Source organism: Pan paniscus, chromosome 2 (genome assembly GCF_029289425.2).
Source record: "Pan paniscus chromosome 2, NHGRI_mPanPan1-v2.0_pri, whole genome shotgun sequence".
Lineage (NCBI taxonomy): Eukaryota > Metazoa > Chordata > Mammalia > Primates > Hominidae > Pan > Pan paniscus.
This window is the reverse complement of record NC_085926.1, coordinates 99,879,145-99,891,410: the sequence shown is the minus strand read 5'-3', so window position 1 is coordinate 99,891,410 and position 12,266 is coordinate 99,879,145. Positions and strand designations below refer to the sequence as shown.

Genomic DNA, 12,266 nt, shown 5'->3' with positions numbered 1-12,266 from the left:
AAGAAATATTGCTTCAGGAAAGAATAGAGAAGCCACATGGTTATGATCTGTTGACATGTTTGTCATAGGATGCAATGTCTGAAATACAGCACTGCAGGTCTGACTGGTTCTATTGTCTGGAATTAAATGGCAAGGAATGGGAGCCAATGCCACAGGATATCAGGGATTGAGCAATGAAGGGAAGCTCTATCTTCAATCCTAGGTTTTTCTTCCTTTCTCCCTGCTCCGCTCCCCTACCCCTGCCCCACTCCCCTACCCTGCTCCGCTCCCCTACCCCTGCCCCACTCCCCTACCCTGCCCCGCTCCCCTACCCCTGCCCTGCTCCTGCCCTGGTTTCCAAAACTACAATTTTAATAAAATCCCAGGTGAAATGAAAGAAAGAGCTAAAGTAGCATGTGGATTAGATAAGTTGGTCTTGATTCTTGATATGTTCCTTCAGTTGACAAATTACAACAGCTGAATTGAGTCCACTAATAGATTCAGAGGTTTCTATGTATGGCTTCAAAGAAAACATAATTGGTAAATCCACCAGTTTGGTCAGTTTGGTTAGGCTGCTTTGGGTACATATCTACCATAAGACATATGTACAAAGTCCAGAAATTACACTTAGGGAAAATCTCCCAAGATTACTACTTTATTGACAGATTATTATTGGATCCCCTGAGCATTAACTCAGAACTGTTTCCAACTTAAAATATTGAAGCCCCATCTTGAAATGATAAGTTCAGGTCTAAATTTAAAGGAATATGGGTTCAATCTCTCCATTCACCTCTTTGTGTTCTCACTTCAATTGGCACTTTCATTTACCCAGGACGCATTCCACCCTCACCAGATCTTTTTCTTCAGCACAACTCAGACAAAACCACTTATTAACAGAGTAGAAGCAGTCAGAGCCAACAAGGCAGGAAGAAGTGGTTCAGGGCTAGGAGCAGATGATTCATCGACATAAGTGGACACACTTAAGTCCTTGTTAAATTTTCTCATGATTTCTCCCATGCAGAGTTACAAGGAACCAGTGAAAATACTTTTGTCAAACTGAAAATGTAAGTTACTGAGAAGGTCATTTGATCTTGTGGCTTACGAAAGGAAAGACTTGGGAGTGTGGAGGCACGTCAATGGTAGCTGACACTACCATTGGCAAAATCAGCTCACCTCCAACTGACTCAGATTGGGCCAAGAAGATTTGACAATTGTATCATATAGGAATTTATAAAAAGTTGGTTAATGGGTTTAAAATGCTAAGTTGACTAAGGTGTCCTCAGACACACTGAGCCTTCCTGCAATGCCCTCTTAATATAAAGTTTTCCGGATACCCGCTCTGATTATCCCAGCTAAATTGCTTTCTAATCAGAACTCATAATACTTTATTAAAACAACTAATGTTTCTCTTATCTATTTATTTTCTAGTTATTTGTTTCTTTTCCTTGAGGGCAGGAGCCATATCTTACTTTTCTTTAATTTTTCATAGATTTTTATGTAGAGTAGGCACCCAAAATATTGAGTGAATGGCTTTAATTTTCCTGTCATGTCCTATTATATTGAAAGATCTCTAATCATTTTTAATGCTGAGGAAGTATTGGCAAGAATCCAAATTTCTCTTAAATTTTATTTTTAGTGCATTTGCATTCCCACTTACATTGTAATTAGGCTAATTATCAAAAGCTTGATTTCAACAGGGCAGGATGGCTCACACCTGTAATCCTAACACTTTAGGAGGCTGAGGTAGGCGGATCACTTGAACCTAGGAGTTTGAGACCAGCCTGGGCAACATGGCAAAACACTGTCTCTACAAAAAGTACAAAAATTAGCCAGGCTTTATGGCACAGGCCTGTAGTCCCAGCTACTCCCGAGGCTGAGGTGGGAGGATCCGTTGAGTCCAGGAGGTTGAGGCTGCAGTGGGCCCTGGTGGCACCACTACACTCCAGCCTGGGTGACAGAGCAAGACTCTGTCTCAGGTTAAAAAAAAAAAAATGATTTCCCAGAGTATACAACTGTCAAAAGGAGGAAGATAGACCAGAAGAATGCTGAATGAGTGGCAAGAATAAATAATTTTGGAATTAAAACTCTTCCCTAGCTATATTAGGTCATGTTCCCCAGAAAAGAGACTATAGTGGGGATTTGCATGAGGATTTTATTGGAGAGTGATCTCAGGAGTATCTGTAAAGGGCTGAAGAAAAAAAGGATTGAGCAGAAGGAGAGACTGAACCATTATGTAGAAACAACAGTGGTCTCAGCTGATGTCAGGGTGGGCTGGAATAGCCCTTCAGAGTTGTTCCAAATGGAGGCGAAGGAGCCTGGAACATTTTGCGTATCACATAGTCATGGGTGCAGGCTGCTTCTGAGCAAGGAGCATAGGTGTATTCATCTGTTTTCACACTGTTTATAAAGACATACCTGAGACTAGGAAATTTACAAAAGAAAGAGATTTAGTGGACTCACAGTTCCACGTGGCTGGGGAGGCCTCACAATCATGGCTGAAGGTGACACGCATGTCTCACATGGTGGCAGACAAGAGAAGAGTACTTGTGTAGGGAAACTCCCCTTTATAAAACCATCAGATCTCATGAGACTTATTCACTACCACGAGAATAGCATGGGAAAGACCTGCCCACACGATTCAATTACGTCCCACTGGGTCCCTCCCACAACAGGTGGGAATTGTGGGAGCTAAAATTCAAGATGAGATTTGGGTGGGGACACAGCTAAACCATACCAATAGTCTTGGGCAAGGAAGCTGAGGACAATCCCTAGAGTGGGACTTGGGTAAAAGCTATCGGCAACAGGTAACACTCTAAGGGTGCTGAAAGAATGAGTACCTCAGTATTGAAGTGGAGGACCTGGGTGGCACACCATAGTATCCCCTCCACAATCTAATCTAAAAAGTAAATAATCCACACATATGGCCAATGAAGTGAATATATATATAAATAAGTCAACAATGCTATTTAACCAAGAAAGTCAAGTCACTAAGTCTTGAATATTTTTTAAATTACTTGGGGAAGTTATTGGGAAAATTATGTATCTAAAATACAATTTCTATCATTTATTCTGCCAAATGCCTAGCTATATTGGAGAAATCACTCAACATATTGATTTAAATAAAACTAAGAAGGCTTGGATCCATTGCTTTCCCCAAGGAGGCTGATAGAAACTACTCAGCCTCATGATAACACTAGCTGCCTCTCTAGTATTGCTAATACTAGAATGAGGTAAAATAGTGCTACAGTTAACAGTATTATAGTTAACAGGTCCTAGCTGTGCCTGACACACACTAAATTCCCTTTAATGACAGTATGGAATTTTAACATTAATATAAAGACCCAGTAACACTGATTGGTTTACAGCTGTTCTTAAGTACAAATGCCTATACCTCAAAAAATGCCATTATCTGGGCCTGATATGGAGTTACTACTTACACAAAAGATTTCACATATTTATCCCATGAAGAATGAGTTTGTTTGAATGCACTGATGAGAAACTAGTGGGACTTCCCAAAATTAGATACCCAAACATGCTTGAATGAGTTCAAGTTCGTGTAGCAACCATGATTCTAAAAGTCAGAGTGGCCCACCATAAGAACTGTTAGCGTAAGTCCCAAGATGACAAAAATAATGGTTCTATAATATGAAGACCATCTTACAAATGGAAATACTATTAGTCGGAAGTTAGGCAGAAGTAATACCACGGAGGCGCTATATGCTGCTATAAAGACACATGCACACGTATGTTTATTGCGGCATTATTCACAATAGCAAAGACTTGCAACCAACCCAAATGTCCAACAATGATAGACTAGATTAAGAAAACGTGGCACATATACACCATGGAATACTATGCAGCCATAAAAAATGATGAGTTCATGTCCTTTGTAGGGACATGGATGAAATTGGAAATCATCATTCTCAGTAAACTATCGCAAGAACAAAAAACCAAACACCGCATATTCTCACTCATAGGTGGGAATTGAACAATGAGATCACATGGACACAGGAAGGGGAATATCACACTCTGGGGACTGTTGTGGGGTTGGGGGAGGGATAGCATCGGGAGATACACCTAATGCTAGATGACGAGTTAGTGGGTGCAGCGCACCAGCATGGCACATGTATACATATGTAACTAACCTGCACAATGTGCACATGTACCCTAAAACTTAAAGTATAATAAAAAAAAAAAAAGTAGTTAACAGGAACCCTTAAGTCAGACTCTCCAGAAAAAAAAAAAAAACCCACTACCACATTTTTGCTATGTACACTCTTAGGACAAGTCAATTAACTTTCCTGAGCCTCAGTTTTCTCATTTGCAATTAGTAATAGTACCAGCCTCATTCAGATTGTGCTGCTATTACACAGGATTGTACATAGAAAGTGCTTAGCAGAATGTTTTCTATATTTATATACACAAGCAACCAGTAAATACCAAAGAGTAGTAATTAATATATACGAAAATATTGTAAATTCTGAAAAAAAAATGTTCAAGCAAGATAGTTTGGAACTATATTCAGTGAAGTATGTTCTTTTGGAAGAGATCCATAAAAAACCATCTTTTGAAAGTTTAAGTTATAAAACTTCCCACGGCCCCATAGTATTGTGAAACAATGGTCAGGTTCAATTGTTCTAGTTCAGCATATTCTTGTATCATGATTTTAAACTTTTGGCCCATAATCCCTCTAAAAGATTTTTTAAAAACCAATGTATCTCTTTGCATATTTAAGTTACTTTTTTATTATAGGATTTTTTACTTTATTTCTTATTATTAGGAAAGAGGAATGTATACATTTCATGAAATGAATGTGGTCTAATGGGAATAAATCATCATAATATAATTTGATGAGGCCAGGCACGGTGGCTCACACCTGTAATCCCAGCACTGGGATTACAGGTGGGAGGCTGAGGCGGGCAGATCACCTGAGGTAAGGAGTTCAAGACCAGCCTGGCCAACATGGTGAAACCCCGTCTCTACAAAAATGCAAAAAAAAATTAGCCAGGCATGATGGTGGGTGTCTGTAATCCCAGCTACTTGGGAGGCTGAGGCAGGAGAATCGCTTGAACCCAGGAGGCGGAGGTTGCAGTGAGCTGAGATTGCTGCATTGCACTCCAGCCTGGGTGACAGAGCAAGACTTCATATAAAAAAAAAATGATGAAATAGGTTTTAACTATCTTATTAAGTAATGTGTAATTACTAATCTTTAAACACATCTCAGAAACAGCCATTGCCGTTTTAAGAAGTTAGTTGGAAATTTAGTATTATACATTTGACTAGTTCTTCACAGTTTTCAAAGAAAACTTTATACTCTTATCTCTTCTGATAAGCTTGATCTCTGAACTATCTTAGGCAGGCATACTACTACTCTTGAATCTTGGTGGCCTTTATAGAGACATGGAAGGGAAGATGGCAAAAATTCAGCCAAAATTAAGTTGTCCTGAAGCTGACTCTCATTTCTCATGAGAACAACTCTAGGAAGTTGTAGGAAAAGGCTTCAATATTTTCCCATATGTTTTGACTTTCTGTATTTAACTCAGCCAACCACTGAGAGAGCTCTTTTCTTTGAGGGAACTTCTTTCAGTTCTTAAGAAAGTAGAAGTATGATAATTTCCCACATGGTTGATGAACTGAAAATACTATCAGTGCATTTATGGCTTTCTTCAACAGGAGAGAGAGAAAAGGGCAGAGAGAGACAAAGATAACTGCTAAAAAGGAAAAGGGCAATTTTTATTTTCCATAAGATCATTGGTTCTTGGGTCGTAGGGGAAATATTGACAGAATCTGAAACCTAATTGATTGTTATCAAAAGATTGTGCAGATGGCTCAAAAACTGTTAGGCAACATTCACACCCACCTATTTTCCTGAACTAATATCCTGGAAAAAGCTGAAATTTACCTCTTCAAAATCAATGAAGGGAAAAGATCACAGAATTATTTAGCTAGAAACATTTATTAAATATCTAGTTCATTATTTTATTTTTAGATGCCTAGGAAATGTGAAAACATAAGAAGTATCTTTAAACATATCTTTTAAAATCTATTTATTATCATTGTGAATAAATAAAAACAAGTGATATATAACGCAGAAAGTAAATGGGAAATAAAAAGAGTCTCCTCTGATGCACTCTTCATACTAACGTACAAATTAAGGATATTTTTTCTACAGCCAGGTTGCGAAGTGTTGGTACAGCAGAAACTCATTGTTACAAAAATGTGAGGCACATTATTTACCATAAGAAGTTAACTCTGATGTGTTAGGATGTTGTCATCCAACTAAATGAAATTATGACATTCTAGAATGTCTATGTGTAGTTTAATTACTTCAGAGCCCAAGTTAATGAAACCAAAGCCTTGGTTCCATAAATTTAACCCCCATATTGTTCCGTTATTTGAGCCCTGTTCTGTTACATGGCTAAAGCCTGCTCCCCTGATCTTGACCATGCTTTTTAAAGATGTATATAAGGGTTACAGAAATAATCCAGTAAGAAAGTACAGGTCATCCTACAGAAACTCATTCACCACAGCCAGAAAAGCACCTCAAAGTACATGTGCTGCTAATGGAAGGACATACTAAAGGATAAGATCACAAAATAGTAGGCTTAGGAGGGATCTTTGAGATCATCTACTAGGAGACTTCAGTTTACACATAAAAAAAAGCTTAGAATTTCAGAAATTATATAATCTGTCCAAGGTAAGTGGGTGGCAGAGCTTGAAATAAAACTTGATTATTCTGAGCAACATATTCAACTGTAAAATTAATATAACATTCCTTGGCCTACTCATCCCATAGGGTGGTTGTGAAGTTTAAAATGAAGTGATATGCATGAATATAATATTTTAAAGCCATCTAAACATTGCAATTAAACATAAGCCAGTATTATTTAGGAAGCAGTATGGTATATTGTAAAGAAAACCTGAATTTAAGTCCTAGTTTAACCACGTATAGGATGACTTGGCCAAGTCACAAAATATCTCTGAGCCTGAGTGTCTTTATCTTCAAAAAAGAGAAAATAATGTACTATTTCACCAACCTTACGTGGTTGTAAAGATCAATGAGGCACATAATACATGGTAAAAGTCATAATAAGCTGAAAATTGCTATGGCAATGAAACCCAAACATAACTAATGCTTCATGTGGCTCAATTACACAGAGTGTTATTAAAAAAAAAGAAAAAAAAAAAAGCAGTCCAGAAAAAAAAAAAAAAAACACATGCATGCTCACACACATTGTTATTGTCTGGTGTTTGATTTTTTTCTATTTTAGCCATCCTAATGGATGAGAGTGTTATAGTGGTTTGGATTTGCATTTCCTTAATGTCTAACAATGTTAAGTGTCTTTTCATGTCCTGAGTCACCATTCGTAACTCTTTGGAGAAACGTCTATGCAATTTATCTCCCAATTTTAAATTGAATTATCTGTCTTTTATTGTTAATTGTAAAAGTTCTTTATATATTCTGAATACAAATTCCTTATTAGAGATATGCTTTCTAAATATTTTCTCTCATTCCATTTGTTGTCTTTTTACATTCTTGATGTTATTTGAAGCACAAAACTTTAAATTTTGATGACATCCCACTTACCTTTTTTTCTTCTGTAGAAGAAAAAATTTTGTGCTCATTCAAATATATATGCCCAATACAGAGAAGTTTAAAGTTAGTCCAGGAACAAGAGGCTACCTGCCCTAAAGCTGTCCTAGCCAAACTGAATCTTGACTGGACATAAAATACAGATCAGAACCCTGCCCTACAGGAATTCATTGATTTCTATGCTTTTCCACCATCCCACCCCTCCACTCCCACCAAACTCCATCCCTAGTTTTTGTCAAAGTTTCTTTTGGAAGATTCCAGTATTATCTCAACTGAACTAAAAGTAAGCAAGGCTCCAACTCTGCCAAGGTAGGTTGGAAAATCAGTATGCAGTATGCTGTCAATAATCAGATGTCTTTGTGGTATACCTTCAATTAAAAAGCTCAGAAAGTCCAGTATAGAAAGTATGGACCCAGAATGGGCAGAACTGGAGAGACTCATGACTATTCTTCACCTCTTGGATAAACACCAAAATGGCAACAAGAAGTGAGAGCTAAAAGTTCCAAGTCAGAAAAGCACAAAAAGTAGATACAAGAACCCAAAAAGACATAGTAGTCAGTGCATATTTTGCAAAGGAGCAGATTTTTCTGCATGTCTCAGAGGGTATTAAAGGAGTGTTATCCACCAATATTTCTTTTCCAAAGTAGCTGCAGGTTAGCATCATATCCAGCTAAAGTGAGATTAGGGACATCTTAGCATTCTGACTACCATAAAATGTAACTAGACTAAACTAGAAGGTTTTAGTTCCAATTCCCTAATTATAGAAGAGTATCTGATTGATCCAGGCCAATCAAGTTATCACCTCTGCTCCAATCACAGTGGACCACATCATATAGTATAAACACGACTCTTATAGTAAGAAAACCTGAAAACATATCTACGAGAATAGGTTATGGTAATATCACTACCTGGCAGGAAGAGTGCTAGTCTATCAGGTTACATAATCTCTGGGCAATTCCACAGAGACTTTACAGTTGGGTTGCTTTTAATGAGTCTGTCTCATCTGTCTCATTAAGATCAATGGTGTAGTTATTAATAAAAACATGGCCATGGCCACGCCTGTAGTCCCTGCTACTCAGGAGAAAGGCAGGATTGTTTAAGCCCAGGAGTTCAAGGCCAGCCTGGGCAACAGAGACAGACCACATCTAAAATAAATAAATAAATAAATAAAATAAAAAAGTTGGGATTTTATCTGTCAATGTAAAAATAAAATACAATTTAAAAAAAAACAGTGAGTTTTTTTTTAACTTTTGCATGGACACACACCCAATTCCCACAGATCAGTTAAATTATCACTGCAGTTTATGAGACCAGATACTTTTTGTTACAAATACACACTTATGCTTAATTCTCTAAACACAGTAAATTCTTCCATAACACAAAATAAGCCCAAATTCTGAGGTTTTTTAAATGTTGTAAAGTTATACTGCATTTAACTTTTTTATGTGAATAGTTTCAAATTACATTTTCAACTGGGAGCATGGATCAGTGGTTAAAAACAGGAAGTTTGATGAGCAAACTTGAAACCAGTGAAAATACAGAAGATAATGAGGGAAATTCAGAAAAATCTGAAATTGGCGACAGATGTGACAGTTATGGAGCAGTTCCTAAGTTTTCCCACATGAACCTGGTAGTGGAAAGCAAGATTGCAATATCCTGCCAAACATGCCAAATAAGCAGTAAATCAGCAGAAGGCAATCATAGGCTGTTCTCACATGCTGATTGAAAGTTATTTTCTTAGTATTTTGGATATTTAATAAAAGTTTTGTGACTCTTGTTAATCCTGGAATAATAATTGTATGAGACCACGATGCTAGCAGAATTATTTAAAAACCAATCATGCAAATTTTAACAAAGAGCACCAGAATTCAATGAAAAGCCCAGTTTAAGAGGCCAAAAAGAAATTTCTTGAAGTTTTCCTCAAAGATAATTTCTGAATCTTCTTAGAAAGCGAAGCCTATATACTTGTAGAAACTAAAGTGAAACAGAGAAAGGAAAGCTTTAAAGGCATCATTTCAAATAATTCATTTTTAGAGTTCAAAAAGCATCAACAACTGTTTAGGAGAATAAAGTTAACCAGATTTTTTTTTATCTTGCATTTAAATTAAAACATCAGTATTAATTTAACCTTTTTCTTGGTCTTTGCTTGCTAAACTTATAATGGTGTATTTGATGATAAAATGATGAGTAAACAAATTTTCCCTGAGTTATGGGTATATATTCAATCTCAGACACACAAAGCTGTTGGAGGGATGACGATCACGGCCCAAGCCCTCACAAAACCTGAATGCCAAGCAACTTAAGCAGAATTCACCAAAACCACACCATCTCAGAGATTGCCTTCTGATTTTCAAAGTGTGTCTAATGGAGCAGTAAATGCTCTATGTTATGCTTAAAAATGTGTTTTGAATACTATTCTTTTTAGACAAGTTTATAATGAAATGAAACTTTTTCAACCATATAGATGTGTGCTGTCTTAACCAGAAGAAACGACTGGTCAGGGTTAAACTGCTATTTTTCATCTTAAAGAACTTTTTTAATCGCACTTAATTTGGCTACTCAAAGGCCTTCTTGGATGATATCCAAGTTCTTACTTATGATTTAAGTTTGTGAAATAAGTGGCTTATGTAAGGGTAAGATATGACTACAAACCGTCCGAGATTTGTGTTAGTTCGACTTAACAATGGTGTGAAAGCAACATGCGTTCAGTAGAAACCATACTTCAAGTACCTATGCAATCATTCTGTTTTTCACTTTCAGTGCAGTAGTCAATAAAGTACATGTAATATTCAATACTTTATCATAAAATAGGCTTTGTGTTAGATTATTTTGCCCAACTGTAGGCTAATGTAAGTGTTCAGAGCATGAGTAAGGTAGGCCAGGCTAATCGATAATGCTCAGTCAGTTAGGTGTATTAAATGCATTTTCAACTCATGGTATTTCAAGTTTGCTATGGGTTTATCGGGACTTAACTCCTTCATAAGTTGAGGCACATTTGTATTATTAAATCCTAGTCAAGCCAAGCCAACACCATCAGTCCCAGCAACACTGAGTGACCTGCCCCAGGCATTTTCTGAGGTGCTTACCTTACTCTTATATCCCACCCTGAAAGAATCAGACTCTGAGAAGTCTTGTCACAAACCTGTGGTCCATCAATTAACAAGCTTTTATTGAGTACCATTCTGTACTCAGCACTTACATTCACGAAACCTTAAACTCCTCTGTGTACTTAGTCTGTTTTATCTCTGCTTCTGTCAGAATGAGTGCCGTTACATGAGGGATCCCAGGATCCCACCAGTCTGCCTGACATATCGGGTTTCAGGGCGCCCCTGTGATGACTTACAGCCCAGTCTTTTCAGTACATTGTCATTTCCTCTCTTTACCACATCTCATTCTTTCCAGGGCGTTTCCTCTATTTTCAAATACAGGGCAGTTTGCCAACATATCTTCTGTTTTGGAATAGTAATCATTACACTATGCCGAGAATTTAAAAAGTATTAGAATGGAGACTGCTTTTAAATCCCCCTCACTCTGTCAGCATAATCCTAGGTATTGCTGCTTCTCTTGGGACACGTACTTATTTCTATTTCTTACTTTTCTGACCGAATTCCAATAACTACCTCATAACCCAAGGAAGCTGCCCTTTTTTCTTATTATTCCTCTTATCTTTTCTCTTTCTCTTCTCATAAACAGTGGTTCTGTTGTCTATAAGACTTTCACTTTCAAGCATAGGTCTGTATATCAAAGTTAAATTATTTTAATTGAACCAAAAGGTTTTCAGGGCCTGCAAGACTAGCTACTTAAAAATATAGATATATTAATTAGACACAGGCTCAAAACCTTATTGTATCATGAAGGGAGGAATGGGTAAGTGTGAACAAGTAAATAAATAACCACTAAAATGAGAACTAAGGTGAACATGAGAGGTGCAAAGTCTTTTGGGGGCCAAAGCAGAGAGAAATCCCATAAGTTTAAAGAATCAGGGAAAGCATCATGGTAGAAATAAATTTCAAAGATTGAGACTGCATCGTTGGCAATCCTAGACCCAGGAGGAAAGGTAATAGAATAGAAAAGTAAGGACATGTTGAAGGAACAGTGAATGGTACCACTTGGCCAAAATAGACCTCACATGTAGGAAAGTCATGGCACATATGTCTCTAAGATAACTTGGTCCACATGTTTTCCTACTTCATTTTCTTGGAAATGATGAATAAGTGAAGTCTTCTGAGCAGAAGGGTGTCCTAATCAGAGCACACATGAGGAAGAAAAACCAACCAGCACTGAGTGCGGTGAATCCAAATGTCTGAAGCAGGAGCAAGAGCCATGTCGGGAGCCGCAACAATTGTCCAGACAAGAAGCAACACAGTCCTGAACTGAGCAGGCCACAATGGAAGGAAGAAAGGAGAAAAAAAACATGGAATGAGCATCTGCATTTCAGGAACTGCATGAGGTCCTTGATGCATATTATTCCATTTAATGGAAAAGAAAAGTGAGTATGAGAGGCATAACCATGATTAGGGAAAAGAATGAGATCAGTATTTATTTAGGACTTCACATAAAATGTGCAGCTCTCATCCAATCCTCTCAATTGGCTATGTAGGGAATGTTATATTCCCTGCTTTATACATAAGGATATCAAGACTCTGGTGAGCTTAACTAACTGGCTCAAGACCAAAAGGGTAGTAAGTAGCAA

At 37.4% G+C, this 12,266-nt stretch overlaps 1 long non-coding RNA gene across 1 annotated transcript in view; it reads right to left on the bottom strand.

Annotated features, from left to right (window-relative positions):
* LOC130541340 (uncharacterized) overlaps positions 1 to 10,826 on the bottom strand; it is a 57,717-nt gene extending 46,891 nt beyond the window's left edge. The window contains exon 1 of the long non-coding RNA XR_008955384.1: positions 10,660 to 10,826. This is a non-coding gene — a long non-coding RNA (uncharacterized LOC130541340). The remainder of the gene's footprint in view (positions 1 to 10,659) is intronic.
* Between the last annotated feature and the right edge of the window lie 1,440 nt (positions 10,827 to 12,266).